This window comes from Schistocerca serialis, chromosome 7 (assembly GCF_023864345.2).
Source record: "Schistocerca serialis cubense isolate TAMUIC-IGC-003099 chromosome 7, iqSchSeri2.2, whole genome shotgun sequence".
Taxonomy (NCBI): Eukaryota; Metazoa; Arthropoda; class Insecta; order Orthoptera; family Acrididae; genus Schistocerca; species Schistocerca serialis.
This window is the reverse complement of record NC_064644.1, coordinates 274,245,861-274,263,715: the sequence shown is the minus strand read 5'-3', so window position 1 is coordinate 274,263,715 and position 17,855 is coordinate 274,245,861. Positions and strand designations below refer to the sequence as shown.

Below are 17,855 nucleotides of genomic sequence, written 5' to 3'. Positions count from 1 at the left end.
GATTCCTGGTACTGCCAGGTGTTTTTACTTGGCGGGAGTACACTTAAATGAGTGCACTGAGCCTCTCGAGGCCAGTTGGGTAAGAAATAGCGACTCTGAAGTTTGTAAAGCTGATAATGTCTGGGAGAGCGGTATGCTGATGGCGCTTCCCCTTCCCTCCCACCTTCAAATGAATGACGCTTTACCTACGGCGGACGGTCAGCGTCTAATCGTCCTTAAAACCTAGTCAGAGAGTTAGTTTATAAAAACGCAGTTGCTTTTATTTATGTGCTTGTCGAGATGCATATCAGAACATACATTGCCAGAACATAATAGGGTAATAATAATAATAATAATAATAATAATAATAATCTGCCCTCTATCAGCCACTGCTAGATACAGTGCATTTACGATCGTCGCTCTGGGTGTCACAGCAGGGCTACCTGATCAGACTTGAGCTTTAGTCTGGAATTTTATCTATTTGATCCAGGCGGTTCTTACCTGTGCTTTGGCGAGACCTTCCGCAGAAATGATGATGCCTTTGTGGAAGCACGAAGCAAGCTCCTGGTACCCCAACCTGTAAAAAAGAGAAAAACGTGCGGTAATGGAGCTGACTCTCACGAACAACACAATCTCAGTGGAAGCAAAAGTGCAGTAACATACAGTGTTTTGATTTTGTATCAAAATGCTGGACGCATCATGTTATTGAACGTGGCAGAAGTTCAAATGGCTCTGAGCACCATGGGACTTAACATCTGTGGTCATCAGTCCCCTAGAACTTAGAACTAATTAAACCTAACTAACCTAAGGACATCACACACATCCATGCCCGAGGCAGGATTCGAACCTGCGACCGTAGCAGTGTGGCAGAAGTTAGCAGTGGTGTGTTTCTACTATGGGTCGTATTGTTAAACTGACAATACGGCCAAGTCCAAGGATGACGATGAAGCTTTTCTTACTGTGAGAACACGATGGAAACACGCTACTACAGATGAATTTTGGATTTGTAGTAAGTAGAGGAGATTACGTCTAGTTGTTAGTGTTGTTTGAAAACGGATTTCTCCAAGTGACTTAGCGGTTTTGCAATACAACGCACGTTATAATGTAACACCATTATTACAAAATTCATCACACATTTTTTTCGTGTGTGTAAGCCTAGGGACTGATGGCCTCAGCAGTTTGGTCCCATAGGAACCTACCACAAATTTAAAAAAAAGTCAGAATCAACTTTTGCAGGGTGAACTGCTGCGAGACGTGCAGGAGGAGATTCAATGAAGTTCTGGAAGGTACCAAAAGCGATGTGGAGCCAAGCTGACTCCAGTGTCGTGGATAGCTAGGTTTCTCGGGTGAGATAGCCCCACAGATACTCGATTGCATTTAAATTTGGTGAATGTGGTGGCCAGGGGAGTACAGTAAACACATCCTGGTGCTCTTTGAACCACGCACGCACGTTGCAAGCTCTGTGGGACGCTGCATTGTCATGCTGGTAGGTGCCATCGTGTCGAGGTAAACAAACCCGATGTAGAGGTGGACGTAGTCCTAAGGATAGATGCGTACTTGTATTGACCCGTGGTCTAGGGGTAGCGTCTTTGAGGGCGGAGGAGCGGATAGAGGTTCAGGGCACTCTCTTGTCCTAGGGGTGGGAAATTGCCCCTAAAGGCGGAAGAATCAGCAATGATCAACGACATGAGGCTGCAGAAGGCAATGGAAACCACTGCATTAAAGACACGTAACGTGTATCCACAGGACATATGGCCTGTAATTGAAGAAGTGTCATGATGATCTCTCTATTGGCAAAAGATTCCGGAATAGTCCCCCATTCGGATCTCCGGGAGGGGACTGCCAAGGGGGAGGTTACCATGAGAAAAAGATTGAATAATCTACGAAAGGATAACGTTCTACGAGTCGGGGCGTGGAATGTCAGAAGCTTCAACGTGGTAGGGAAACTAGAAAATCTGAAAAGGGAAATGCAAAGGCTCAATCTAGATATAGTAGGGGTCAGTGAAGTGAAGTGGAAGGAAGACAAGGATTTCTGGTCAGAAGAGTATCGGGTAATATCAACAACAGCAGAAAATGGTATAACAGTTATAGGATTCGTTATGAATAGGAAGGTAGGGCAGAGGATGTGTTACTGTGAACAGTTCAGTGACCGGGTTGTTCTAATCAGAATCGACAGCAGACCAACACCGACAACGATAGTTCAGGTATACATGCCGACGTCGCAAAGTTGAAGATGAACAGATAGAGAAAGTGTATGAGGATATTGAAAGGGTAATGCAGTATGTAAAGGGGGACGAAAATCTAATAGTCATGGGCGACTGGAATGCAGTTGTAGGGGAAGGAGTAGAAGAAAAGGTTACAGGAGAATATGGGCTTGGGGCAAGGAATGAAAGAGGAGAAAGACTAATTGAGTTCTGTAACAAATTCAGCTAGTAATAGCGAATACCCTGTTCAAGAATCACAAGAGGAGGAGGTATACTTGAAAAAGGCCGGGAGATACGGGAAGATTTCAATTAGATTACATCATGGTCAGACAGAGATTCCGAAATCAGATACTGGATTGTAAGGTGTACCCAGGAGCAGATATAGACTCAGATCACAATATAGTAGTGATGAAGAGTAGGTTGAGGTTCAAGACATTAGTCAGGAAGAATCAATACGCAAAGAAGTGGGATACGGAAGTACTAAGGAATGACGAGATACGTTTGAAGTTCTCTAACGCTATAGATACAGCAATAAGGAATAGCGCAGTAGGCAGTACAGTTGATGAGGAATGGACATCTCTAAAAAGGGCCATCACAGAAGTTGAGAAGGAAAACATAGGTACAAAGAAGGTAGCTGCGAAGAAACCATGGGTAACAGAAGAAATACTTCAGTTGATTGATGAAAGGAGGAAGTAAAACATGTTCCGGGAAAATCAGGAATACAGAAATACAAGTCGCTGAGGAATGAAATAAATAGGAAGTGCAGGGAAGCTAAGACCAAATGGCTGCAAGAAAAATGTGAAGACATCGAAAAAGATGTGATTGTCGGTAGGACAGACTCAGCATACAGGAAAGTCAAAACAACCTTTGGTGACATTAAAAGCAACGGTGGTAACATTAAGAGTGCAACGGGAATTCCACTGTTAAATGCAGAGGAGAGAGCAGATAGGTGGAAAGAATACATTGAAAGCCTCTATGAGGGTGAAGATTTGTCTGATGTGATAGAGGAAGAAACAGGAGTCGATTTATAAGAGATAGGGGATCCAGTATTAGAATCGGAATTTAAAAGAGCTTTGGAGGACTTACGGTCAAATAAGGCAGAAGGGATAGATAACATTCCATCAGAATTTCTAAAATTATTGGGGGAAGTGGCAACAAAACGACTATTCACGTTGGTGTGTAGAATATATGAGTCTGGCGATATACCATCTGACTTTCGGAAAAGCATCATCCACACAATTCGGAAGACGGCAAGAGCTGACAAGTGCGAGAATTATCGCACAATCAGCTTAACAGCTCATGCATCGAAGCTGCTTACAAGAATAATATACAGCAGAATGGAAAAGAAAATTGAGAATGCGCTAGGTGACGATCAGTTTGGCTTTAGGAAAAGTAAAGGGACGAGAGAGGCAATTCTGACGTTACGGCTAATAATGGAAGCAAGGCTAAAGAAAAATCAAGACACTTTCATAGGATTTGTCGACCTGGAAAAAGCGTTCGCGATTCTGAAAAAAGTAGGGGTAAGCTATAGGGAGAGACGGGTCATATACAATATGTACAACAACCAAGAGGGAATAATAAGAGTGGACGATCAAGAACGAAGTGCTCGTATTAAGAAGGGTGTAAGACAAGGCTGTAGCCTTTCGCCCCTACTCTTCAATCTGTACATGATGGAAATAAAAGAAAGGTTCAGGAATGGAATTAAAATACAAGGTGAAAGGATATCAATGATACGATTCGCTGATGACATTGCTATCCTGAGTGAAAGTGAAGAAGAATTAAATGATCTGCTGAACGGAATGAACAGTCTACTATGAGTACACAGTATGGTTTGAGAGTAAATCGGAGAAAGATGAAGGTAATGAGAAGTAGTAGAAATGAGATCAGCGAGAAACTTAACATCAGGATTGATGGTCATGAAGTCAATGAAGTTAAGAAATTCTGCTACCTAGGCAGTAAAATAACCAATGACGGACGGAGCAAGGAGGACACCAAAAGCAGACTCGCTATGGCAAAAAAGGCATTTCTGGCCAAGAGAAGTCTACTAATATCAAATACCGGCCTTAATTTGAGGAAGAAATTTCTGAGGATGTACGTCTGGAGTACAGCATTGTATGGTAGTGAAACATGGACTGTGGGAAAACCGGAACAGAAGAGAATCGAAGCATTTGAGATGTGGTGCTATAGACGAATGTTGAAAATTAGGTGGACTGATAAGGTAAGGAATGGGGAGGTTCTACGCAGAATCGGAGAGGAAAGGAATATGTGGAAAACACTGATAAGGAGAAGGGACAGGATGATAGGACATCTGCTAAGACATGAGGGAATGACTTCCATGGTACTAGAGGGAGCTGTAGAGGGGAAAAACTGTAGAGGAAGACAGAGATTGGAATACGTCAAGCAAATAATTGAGGACGTAGGTAGCAAGTGCTACTCTGAGATGAAGAGGTTAGCACAGGAAAGGAATTCGTGGCGGGCCGCATCAAACCAGTCAGTAGACTGATGACAAAAAAAAAAAAATTGTAACCGAAATAATGTCCAGCACATTAATTAAAGTGACGTCCGCCCCGACATCCGAATGGTCAGCGTGACGGACTGCCGTCCTGAGGCGCCCGGGTTCGATCCCCAGCTGGATCGGGGATTTTCTCCGCTCAGGAACTGGGTGTGGTGTTGTCCTCATCATCGTTTCATCCCCATCCGACGCCCAGGTCGCCCATTGTGGCGTCGAATGTAATAAGACCTGCACCAGGGCGGCCGGACCTGCCCCGTAATGTATGTGTGTGTGTGTGTGTGTGTGTGTGTGTGTGTGTGTGTGTTTGTGTGTGTGCGTGTGCGTGTGTGTGTGTTGTCCTAAGTTGGTTTAAGTTAGATTAAGTTGTGTGTAAGCCTAGAGACCGATGGCCTCAGCAGTTTGGTCCCATAGGAACTTACCACAAATTAAAAAAAAGTCAGAATCAACGTTTGCAGGGTGAACTGCTGCGAGACGTGCAGGAGGAGATTCAATGAAGTTCTGGAAGGTACCAAAAGCGATGTGGAGCCAGTGTCGTGGCTAGCTAGGTTTCTCGGGTGAGATAGCCCCACAGATACTCGATTGCATTTAAATTTGGTGAATGTGATGGCCAGGGGAGTACAGTAAACACATCCTGGTGCTCTGTGAACCACGCACGCACGTTGCAAGCTCTGTGGGACGCTGCATTGTCATGCTGGTAGGTGCCACCGTGTCGAGGTAAACAAACCCGATGTAGTGGTGGACGTAGTCCTAAGGATAGATGCGTACTTGTATTGACCCACTGTGCCATTCAGAACTACGAGGTCACCCATGGAATATCACAAAAATATTCACCAGACTATGACGCCCTCTCCTCCGGTCCGGGACTTTTCGACGATTGTTGCATGGTGTTTGCTTCCACACGATTCACGCCTAACACGCTAACGGCCATCTGTCTGATGCAGCATAAGATCACCCGCCACCACTCAGTGGACGTTTATTGGCTTGCAAATTACAGCCTTCGTCGCTACGAACAGCAGTCAGCAAGGATGCAAGAACCAGTCGCTGCTGCGGATGCCTGTTCGCAGCAACGTTTCCTCAACGGTCGTTAAGGAGACACTCTTGTTAGCCGCTTGGTTCATCATCTGGCCGGTCAGTTGCTCAACAGTTGCACGTCTATTCGCCCGTACACGTCTCCATAGACATCGTTCACCCCTGTCATCTGTGGCCCACCACAGTTGCCTCGGCACATGTTTTGGATAAATCCATTTTGCTATTCACAGTATACTTTAACCAATGGCGACAAACGAACAGTTTACAAATTTCGCCGTTTCGGAAATGATTCCACCCTTGTTCCGGGACCCAATCATCGTACCCTTCAGCACGGCAGATTAATCGCTTCGTTTCCGAATTACGACAATAACTTCACTGTTTCCATGCCTCCCGACACGTTTTATAGACCCTCCACTATAGTTGACGCTGAATAAAACTTACAGGCGGTGGTCATATTAATGTGACTCGATTGTGTAATAGCCGATCAAGCGACAGCCCGTGTGGCGCAGTAGTATCATTCAGGAGTGGTGCAGCTTAGGCCGATGGCCTTCTGGCGACCGAGTGAGCACGCATAGTGTACCGGGTGCCCGCCGAGAGGTGCTGGAGGCCGGCGGCTTGTGGTGTCTCCAGGAGGACGCGGAGGACACGCTCCAGCTGGCGTCGCCCATCCGTGCCGGGCAACGCTGGCTACCTAAGCTCGTCTGGAAACTTCACGCGGCGCTGGTCGGCCACAGAAACCTAAAGCCACGGTCTTCGGCCACAACACTTTACAGGCGTTCTGATTCTCCTACTTGTTACACTTTAATGTTTGATGATACCTGTACCGACAAAAACACGCTACTCTTCGGAAAGATGTAGCGTTTTCCTATTCTTTTTCCTCATAGTAGGTTAGCCACTACTGCCCGCTCACCCATCTTCTAGTCCCTCTGGTCATAACAAGCGAGCCACGCTTCCGGCATTGCCGTGGAATCATGGGAAAAAATATTCGAAAGACTTGCTCTACTTTTTAAAGCATTTTATGGATTGTCGAAGCAACGAAGGTTTACAAGTAACTAGAAAGAAACACAGAGTTCCATTTTTAAAGACAGTCGTCGAAAGGATACAATTACAGGCGTGTGATTTTCAATAGTAGCTCAAAGCAATCTTACTGACCCAGGTTAATAGATTTTCTAAGGAGGCATGTAATGTGGCACGTTCACCAACAAAGAGAAGATTCTAGTCCGATATAAGGTGGGGTAACTTTATAACTTCACATCTTAATTAGATAATGTAAATACAAATAAAACGCATTAGATGACAGCCAACCTCTTTGTCCAACAGTCACCAATACGATGTGAGGAGTACACCAATGGGTAGCCGTCGTCTCTGTTAAAATGACCGGAAATATCTTAATGAATTGAGTGAGAGATCCGACGCCTGTTTTTAAAGAAAATAAAATCTCTGTCTTTGTCTGTTTGATCTTCCGACATCCTTCTACATACAAATACGCACGCCGCAAGCCACGGTATGCGGGCGCCGGAGGATGTCCTGTACTACCACTAGTCGCTTCCTTTCCTGTTCCACTCGCAAACAGAGGGAGGGGGGTGGAGCAAAGACTGTTTGTCTGTCTCCGTAAGAGCCTTTTATTTCTGTGGTCCTCATAGAAATGTATGTTGGAGGCAGCAGAATCGTTCTGCAGTCAGCTTAAACTGTCGGTTCTCTAAATTTTCTCAATAGTGTTCCTCGACAGACATGTCGCCTTCCCTCGAAAGATTCCCAATTGAGTTCTCAAGCGTCTCCTATATACTTACATGATGTTCGAATCTACCGGTAACAGCCAGCCTCTGAATTGCTTCGATTTTTACTATAACCTGGAGTGGTGGAGATTTCAAACACACTATCAACACTAAAGAATCGCTCACACTAATATCCTTTATAGATAAACCCCACTTTCTTCCCAACAAACCGCAGTCCCAACTCGCTTTGCTCCTTCGTTCGGTGTCGTAGATAAACATACAACAATCGTCCATGGTGATTAGGTTAAAGAAGTTACCTAGACTACCCTGACAGCTGCGACATTTCCCCTGATGCCCCGGACAGGTGGGTTTATTAAAAGCTTGCGACCAGGTACTGAACCCTGTGGGCGCTGAACTTTGCCTCGTCCCATACGTCATGCAGGATGAAAACTGATCCATGAGAGATTTTTCCACTGCCGCCTCGTTTATGACACGCCGATGTTCGAACCACCACGTCTCTTGCTACTCCAGGTTCTTCACAGAGAGATAGTCTACCACTTCGTTGTCCGTCAGTCAGACGTGTTTGACCACACTGGAAGCATCTGCGCAACCTAAGCTCTGTCATGTGATGGTGCATTGATGCTGCACACTTCCACCAACATATCACGAATTTTAGCTGCGTTGTCCAAATGCAGAAAACGAATTACCCCACGATATTGCACTTTATCAATCGACAATTTATTTGTCTGCTCTTTCGATGTACGATGGTTCTGTGGCGTGGGGATTTCAGTGTATACCTTGACTGCGAGACATGTATCGCCCAGCAACAAAAAAGTAGTTACCTCACTTAACTTTTTGATCTGATAAAACTTTATGACTACACATACTACACTTTGTCTGGCTGGAGTAGTGGCAGCACTTCTTGCAGCACCTTCCTTCTCCTCCTCCTCCTCCTCCTCTTCTTCTCCTTCTTCTTCCTGTTCCTCTACTACATTTCATGGATTCACTATTCGATCTCTTCTCCCCTTGGCATATCCAACTCAGCTTTGGGAAGTCTGGCGTTTTGCGTTCTTTGTAAGTGTTCGGTCCCAAACTATTATTTAACGTTTTATTGTGTACTGATTCTATCCTTAATTCTTTCCTAATATCTTCATTTCGTATGGTATGCACAATCGTACATACCAGTCCATAAAAATCTCATTCACTCTATTGATTTTCAGTCGGCATCCAGACTTCGCTGCCACAAACGAACATGATCAAAGTCATTACTTCATAAATTTTGTTTTCGTTTATTTCTTTATTTTTAAAAGCTATTCGACTCATCCCTCATACAGCTTGAAATTAGCTTTTTTTTCACTGTATATTTGCCATTACATAAAATTTTGTCACTGTCAACATATTTAAAATTCGATACTTGTTCTAATATGATCTTTTCTGCCACAATCTGTGATGTGACTGGATTCTTTCCTCTAAAAGCCATAATTTTCTTTTTATTAACTGATATCTTAAAATTATAAGATGTACGTAGAATATTCAAAATATAGATGGATTTCAGTATCTCTCATTTACTCTAGTCATTATTTGATGGTATCCAAAGTAAAGGCACTGTTTGATAATTTGATTACTGGATATAATAGCAGTTTCCATCAATCAAAGCTTCCCGTTCGAGGCCCGTACAGTCCAGAACGGGTACGCTAATCAGGCAAAATCGCCGTGAGCATTGAGGCACTCATCGCATTGAATCGAAGGTACCCGTTTGTTAAAACACTGTGTCCTGGTGTATGGTGAAGTCCGCAACTGCCTGCCGCATATCCGTCCAGCTGGCATAGCTGACCCTTCAAAGCATTTTTTATGGGACAGAGGAGGTAATAATCGGACGGGGAAAGAACAGGACCATAGCGTGGCCGCTAGAATGTCTCTCATTGACTTGGCGCAACTTCTGCGTTACAACATTTGCGATGTGGGGAGGAAGGTCATGAAGCAGCAGCAACCCTTGTCGCAGTTTTTCCGGACGTTTCGCATTAACTGCACGCCGATGGTGTCCCACACACATTCTGTAGTCTCCGGTAAATGTCTACAGCCGCTTGTCCTTCGGCAACCAAGAAAGGAATAAGAACGGAGTCGTCCTGTTTGGACCCATTTGGAAATAACTTCGCCACAGTTTACGTTTCCGCATTTCGCACGTCGGAAAGACACGAATGCCACATTAATCTTTTGCTTACGTGTCGGTGCTCATACATCAGCACCGAGTAGCGCTGTGTTGCATACACACTTCAGCAATGTCACATTTTGATTGACCCTCATATATTACGACGAAACGAGGACATAAATAGCGGCGCAACACTAACAATAGCTGTCCGTAAGGCGCAACATAGATTAAGTACAAAACAGATGTCGGATGTCGCGAATGTAATTAATCTGTAAACACAAACATTTAACTATACATACACTACGCTTTCAGTATTTTGTCTGAGATGTATTATCTCAGCATTAAAATAAAATTGGCCCGAATTCCCTGGTTCTGACCACGATTTTCGGGAGGTTTTCCTTGGTTGTAAGACGAATGTGGAACTAGTAATCTCTTACCAACTATTTTTAACTGGCGTTACCTTTGTCCCAATACGAGCTCGTCTGACGTGTGGGCGCGATGTCCCTGCCTTTCCAGTGTGTCATTATTCAAGCAGCCTGCTCTACCTTTAGCGGTAGGGAATGAAAAGTACACTACTGGCCATTAAAATTGCTACACCACGAAGATGACGTGCTATAGACGCGAAATTTAACCAACAGGAAGAAGATGTTGTGGTATGCAAACGATTAGCTTTTCAGAGATTTCACACAAGGTTGGCGCCGGTGGCGACATCTACAACGTGCTGACATGAGGAAAGCTTCCAACCGATTTCTCATACACAAACAGCAGTTAACCGGTGTTGCCTGGTGAAACGTTGTTGTGATGCCTCGTGTAAGGAGGAGAAATACGTACCATCACGTTTCCGACTTTGATAAAGGTCGGTTTGTAGCGTATCGCGATTGCGGTTAATTGTATCGCGACATTGCTGCTCGCGTTGGTCGAGATCCAATGACTGTTAGCAGAATATGGAATCGGTGGGTTCAGGAGGGTAATACAGAACGCCGTGTTGGATCCCAACGGCCTCGTATCACTAGCAGTCGAGATGACAGGCATCTTATCCGCATGGGTGTAGCGGATCGTGCAGCCACGTCTCGATTCCTGAGTCAGCAGATGTGGACGTTTGCAAGACAACAACCACCTGCACGAACAGTTCGACGACGTTTGCAGCAGCATGGGCTATCAGCTCGGAGACCACAGCTGCGGATACCCTTGACGCTGCATCACAGACAGGAGCGCCTGCGATGGTGTCCTCAACGACGAACCTGGGTGCACGAATAGCAAAACGTCATTTTCTCGGATGAATCCAGGTTCTGTTTACAGCATCATGATGGTCTCATCCGTGTTTGGCGACATCGCGATGAACGCACATTGAAAGCGTGTATTCGTCATCGCCATACTGGCGTATCAACCGGCGTGATGGTATAGGGTGCCACTGGTTACACACCTCTTGTTCGCATTGACGGCATTTTGAACAGTGGACGTTACATTTCAGATGTGTTACGACCCGTGGCTCTACCCTTCATTGGATCCCTGCGAAACCCCGCATTTTAGCAGGATAATGCACGACCGCATGTTGCAGGTCCTTTTGGTGCCTTTCTGGATACAGAAAATGATCGACTGCTGCCTTGGCCAGCACATTCTCCAGATCTCTCAGTAACTGACAAGTCTGGTCAATGGTGGCCGAGCAACTGACTCGTCACAATACGCCAGTCACTACTCTTGATGAACTGTGGTACCGTGTTGAAGCTGCATGGGCAGCTTTACCTGTACACGCCATCCAAGCTCTGTTTGACTCAATGCCCAGGCGTATCAAGGCCGTTATTACAGCCAGAGGTGGTTGTTTTGGGTACTGATTTCTCAGGATCTATGCATCCAAATTGCGTGAAAATGTAATCACATGTCAGTTCTAGTATAATGTATTTGTCCAATGAATACCCGTTTGTCATCTGCCTTTCTTCTTGGTGTAGCAATTTTAATGGCCAGTAGTATATTAAAAGACATTTATCTCACGATCTACTTTGAGACCAGGCAGGTAATAATATCCTGCGCTAGACGAGCAATGAGTCGGTTGTCGGAACATTTTTCCTGCAGTATACAATCTTACCTCCAATAATAAAATAAAATAAAATATCAGCAGCCGTTAGTTCGGTTTTACTTGTTAGGCAACCAGTTTCGGCATTGGTTACTCGATGCATGCAGGCCTGAAGATCGCGTAATGTAATGCCGAAACTGGATGCCTAACAAATAAAACCGAAGTAGCGGCTGTTGGTATTTTATTTTTATTATTGGAAATCGACCAGCCGAAGTCGCGCACTCCGGACATAGGATGGAGTTACATTTATTTACAGTCTCGTCTGTTTTTTCAGCGCACTGCGATGTGTGCGAATCGGTACTCACGCTGGTGAGAAAGAGAGAAGATTTGCCGACCCCGACAGAGTGAGCAGTCGAGAGGCGGTGAGGACCACTCCGAGTCAATGGCACGAGGCGCGTAGGTATTGGGCAGCCGGTGGTCCCGCGCGGCGCCGCGGACAGGTTTGCAGAGGTCAGTGGCGTGGCGCGGCGCGTGTGTGGGCGTGTGCCCGCGCCCGGCATGTGGGTCAAGGGTGAGGGAGGAAGAACAAGCGGTCCCGTTAGCGCCGCCGGCGGCGGGGTGTGGCGGGCCGGGGCCAGGTGTGTGGCGCGGCCAGCGGCAGCGCACAGACACGCCTAGCGCCTGCCCTGCCTGTGCACGATGGGCCGGGATGGGGTGGGCTGGTTCTCTGCCCCGTTTCGCGTGACCACTCCCGATCAAACCGTGTGAGTCACCCGCGGAGCAAATCAGGCAAGTGTGATATCCAATTTTATGAGTCTCGAAATGTTATATATACAGAGGACATGAAAGGAAAGCAGTGGTTGGGAAGGGAGTGAGACAGGGTTGAAGCCTCTCCCTGATGCTATTCAGTCTGTATATTGAGCAAGCAGTAAAGGAAACAAAAGAAAAATTCGGAATAGGTATTAAAATCCAAGGAGAAGAAATAAAAACTTTGAGGTTTGCCGATGACATTATAATTCTGTCAGAGACAGCAAAGGACTTGGAAGAGCAGTTCAATGGAATGGATAGTGTCTTGAAAGGAGGATATAAGATGAACATCAACAAAAGAAAAACGAGGATAATGGAATGTAGTCGAATCAAGTCGGGTGATGCTGAGGGAATTAGATAAGGAAATGAGACACTTAAAGTAGTAAAGGAGTTTCGCTATTTGGGGAGCAAAATAAATGATGATGATCGAAGTAGAGAGGATATAAAATGTACACTGGCAATGGCAAGGAAAGCTTTTCTGAAGAAGAGAAATTTGTTAACACCGAGTATAGATTTGAATGTCAAGAAGTCGTTTCTGAAAGGATTTGTATAGAGTGTAGCCATGTATGGAAGTGAAACATGGATGATAAATAGTTTAGACAAGAAGAGAATAGAAGCTTTCGAACTGTGGTGCTACAGAAGAATGTTGAAGATTAGATGGGTAGATCACATAACTAATGAGGAGGTATTGAATAGAATTGGGGAGAAGAGGAGATTGTGGCAGAACTTGACTAGAAGAAGGGATCGGTTGGTAGGACATGTTCTGAGGCATCAAGACATCACCAATTTACTATTGGAGGCCAGCGTGGAGGGTAAAAATCGTAGAGGGAGACCAAGAGATGAATACACTAAGCAGATTCAGAAGGACATAGGCTGCAGTAGGTATTGGGAGATGAAGAAGCTAGCACAGGATAGAGTAGCATGGAGAGCTGCATCAAACCAGTCTCTGGACTGAAGACCACAACAACAACAACAGGGTTTCCGGAAATTTCCTTTACAGACTTCTAGAGCTTGTAGAGGGGAGTGAGTACATAATATTTCGAAAATAAATCCACGTCCGGAGACGCACCGTTTCCGTGCTACAGCCAGTTAGTTAGTCAGTTAGTTAGTTACGTGTCCCATTGATCAATAGCACGGAAAACCGTTATGATGTGGAAAGTGTTAAATGCACAAAAAATGCGCACAGAAAACAAGTGTTTTTTTTTGTTTACATTATAGCGTTATACCTAAATATCTCTATTATCTATTCCATTCTCTTAAATGGCACAAAATGCATATATTATATCTCCAGATTTATTTACTGATATTCAAGAATTCATCTATGGTATAGAAGGAGTTGTCAAGGACGTATGATTTCAATTTGTTTTTGAAACTATTACTGCTGTCTGCCAGACAGCCGGCCGGGGTGGCCGAGCGGTTCTAGGCGCTACAGTCTGGAACCGCGCGACCGCTACGGTCGCAGGTTGGAATCCAGCCTCGGGCATGGGTATGTGTGATGTCCTTAGGTTAGTTAGGTTTAAGTAGTTCTAAGTTCTAGGGGACTGATGACCTCAGATGTTAAGTCCCATAGTGCTCAGAGCCAGCCATCTGTCAGACATTTTATTTCATCTGGTAATTAATCAAAAAGTTTTATAGCAGCACATTTTACCCCTTTCTGTTCCAAAGATAGGTTAAGTACAGGATAGTGTAGGTCTTTTTTTTCTGGTATTGTAATCATGAATGTCGCTGTTGTTTTTAAACTGGTCCATGTTGTTGAGAAAAAATGTCATTACTGAGTAAATGTACTGTGAAGCAGTTGTAAGAATTCCTAACCTTTTAAACAGATGCCTACAAGATGTGCGACTATGAACCCCACACGTTATTCTAACTACTTTCTTTTGAGCAGTGAATACCTTTTGCCTAAGTGTTGAGTTGCCCCAGAATATTATTCCGTATGACATCAGAGAGTGGAAGTACGCAAAGTATGTTAGCTTACTAATTTCTACATCCTCAAAATTGGCAATTATTCTGATTGCAAAAGTTGCTGAACCTAGTCGCTTTAGGAGATCCAAAATATGAATTTTTCAATTAAGATTCTCATCTATATGAACACCAAAAAACTTAGTATGATCTACCCTGGCTACTGACTTCTTTTGATGTGTTATGTTTATTGAAGGAATTATACTTTTTGCAGCAGAAAATTGGATGCACTGTGTTTTTTCGAAGTTCAGAGTAAGCCCATTAGCAGAAAACCAATTAATAACTTTTCCACAGACCTTATTTGTATAATTTTCTATCGGACTTTCCTTTACTGGATTAATAATTATGCTTGTATCATCAGCAAACAGTGTCAGTTTAGCATCTTGTTTCACATAAGAAGGGAGGTCATTCACATATATCAAGAACAGGAGGGGACCCATGATGGAACCTTGTGGAACACCTAATGTGATTTCACCCCAGTTAGATGAAGTGGCAAACTCCTTTGAATCACTTGTAGCATATAAAGAGGCTTTTTGGTTCCTGTTCTGTAGATATGACTTAAACCACTCATATGCTGTTTCATTTATATCATAGAATTGTAATTTCTCTAACATAATGTCATGGTTCACACAGTCAAATGCTTTGGACAAGTCACAGAATATTCCTACTGGTGACATTTTACTATTTAAAGACTATTATGTGGACAGTGAAACTGTGTATTGCTGTCTCAGTGGAACAGCATTTCCGAAATCCGAACTGTGATTTACTAAGTATCCCATTACTGTTGAGATGGCTAACCACTCTTGAGTACATTCCTTTCTCAAAGATTTTTGAAATTGCTGTAAGCAAGGATACTGGCTGGTAATTATTGACATCTGTGGTTTCCCCCCTTTTGTAGAGAGGCCTGGCAATGGCATATTTTAACCTGTTTGGAAAAATACCCTGAGTCAGTGATGCATTACATATGTGACTCGAAACATCAGCTGTAATTGCTCCACATTGTTTTAATAACTTGTTAGAGATTTCGTCTACTCCAACAGAACATTTATTTTTCAAAGATTTAATAATTTTCCTTATTTTACAAGATGAAATTTAATCTGGCTAAAATTTTTCAAAACTGGCTCTTCCATGTACTGCCTGGCTTTTTCTTTTGGGGTGTGGTTCCGTCGGACTGGCTGATGTCATTTGAGTCTATCCTACTTCTCTGACCTGGTTTCAATATCATCCACGTGTCTCTGAGCCTCAGACCAACATGGAAAGTACATGTTTTCCGAATACACCGACATGTTCCTTCTGATGGCGGAGCTCATAATGGAAGAGCTGCTCGTCACGTTTATTAAAATTGTTCTCCGCAACATCAGACTCCATCGAATACCCTTTTCGCCACAATTACGCAACGCCTTCGAGAACGGGTACCTGTTAATACGATTGCGCATAGAATATCTAAAAAGCACCTGCTTAGCTTGCAGTCTATAAGGTCAAGTAGACGATCTGAATACCAAATCAGCATCAACAGAGCACAAGAAGAGGTTCTTACGTTATAGATAATGTTAGATACATATAAATTTAATTAAAATAAACCTTAAAAATAAGGAACATTTCTTTTGAAAAGGGAAGGAAAGGAAGAAAGAATGCCATGACCATCCAAACGGGTATCCGTAGACTCGTGGATTGCCGAGGTACGCATATACCAGTGTGGGCAACGTAGAATAGCGTATCAACAATAGGTTTACGAGTTGGTAAAGTTGTAGTTAGACGGCAAACGTCGAGTTATTCCGAAGCTGACGGTGACGTATCTAGTAACATGAGATGGAAATTATTCACTTGCAACTTGAGTTCTTTTTTATGCTTTTCTAATTGGTTCTTATTTTAAATTTTCTCTTTTATTTTTGCACTAATATTACAAATGGTTGCTGTTAACATAATTTATTATTGTATGTCACCATGATTATTGAATTTGTGCGATCTGTTTAGAACTTTCAGACAACAGGTCAAAAATTCGTGACAGTAAATTGAATTTGAATTGAATTGAACTGCATCACGTTAAAGAGAACCCGGCAACGGATAGGCGAGCAAATTCTTTCGAAATAATTAGTGGAATTGTGAAACAAGTGATGTACTGGATCACGCCTAATCAACTACGATACTTCTAAAAGTCGTCGCGTTATCAACATGTTTCCAAATGACTGTAGCACTTAAACAGTATGTTGTCGGACATGAGTTCCAATTGAAGATATTATCTACTCACTCCCCTCTACAAGTACTATAAGTTTGTAATGGGAATTTCTACACACCCTGTACATTATGACGGTCTACTTAGAGCGTCTGAAATTATTAAACCCAGTAGTCGAAAGGGGTAACAATGTTGAATGGGAAATTACATATACAGCTGAAGGGGCAATCATTGTCCGGACAAGGGCGAAGTTACGTGTTGTTAACATGAACTGAAAATTTTGCCGAAAGCCTAGAGTAAGCTATGAGGCACCGCTGCTGGTGAAGGATCGGTGCAACGTGTAGCTGATCAATAACGGCGGGCAGCCGACAGCCGTGTGAGAATAAGGCCGCCAGCAAAGAACCCGCCTGCGCAGAAAGAGATTTAAAAATGTTAAAAAACCTTAATGATTTTTAGTGGCGCCTGAATGCACTTATGATGGAAAAAACAACCTTGTTACTATATGACTGATTTGGACGGTTGGACTGATTAGAGTTGGTTCTGAATAGAGGATGGACGATATATTTTATCAAATGACAGTTTATTTGTTCTGTGCAACTTGGTTGCTCGTAGGCAGTTGTGATTTTGCTCAAGATTCGTAACATTCCAGTTCGGCCTCGACAATTTATGGGTACTATGACAAATTATTAATCCAGGGCTGGATTACTATCGTTAGATAGTAAAATAGAGGGGGGGATAATTACGTAGGGCCCATATTAGTGTGATGTCTTCCTTAGACGATAACTCCTACTCCTTGCGTCTAGGTTCCTACTGGCCAATTGGATGATAGGCAGATTGCCCCGACATTAGCAAGAGCACAAGGATATAAGAAAACCGCGTCACTGGCGACAGTCACAAAAACATATTTTGCGTTCCATTAAGTCCATAGTGAAAAGAGCATTAAGAACATAGCGCGTATTTTTTCTATGATACATTCTATCTGTTCAACACTCTTACGTAGTGTGGAATGGATGACTAGACGTCGCGAAAGGCAGACTCGCCAGTATAGAAATTTGCGGGGAATATTGTGTTGTCAGTAGAGAAACAGGAACATCAGAATGAGTCGATCAGGAGAGCTCGTGGACTAGTTACTGGATGTCTCCTGAGTGCTAAATACATCAGGACATTTAAATCACCGAGCGGGGTGGCGCAGTGGTTAGACACTGGACTCGCATTCGGGAGGACGACGGTTCAATCCCGCGTCCGGCCATCCTGATTTAGGTTTTCCGTGATTTCCCTACATCGCTCCAGGCAAATGCCGGGATGGTTCCTCTGAAA

General features: G+C 43.8%; 1 protein-coding gene across 2 annotated transcripts in view; it reads right to left on the bottom strand.

The window, feature by feature from the left end:
- The window catches only part of LOC126412649 (ras association domain-containing protein 10-like), a 1,122,590-nt gene that overhangs the window by 399,057 nt on the left and 705,678 nt on the right, over positions 1-17,855 (bottom strand). For both annotated transcript variants that reach the window (XM_050082344.1, XM_050082343.1), the window contains exon 4: positions 481-556. The gene's annotated coding sequence lies outside the window, so the exon portion shown is untranslated. The remainder of the gene's footprint in view (positions 1-480; positions 557-17,855) is intronic.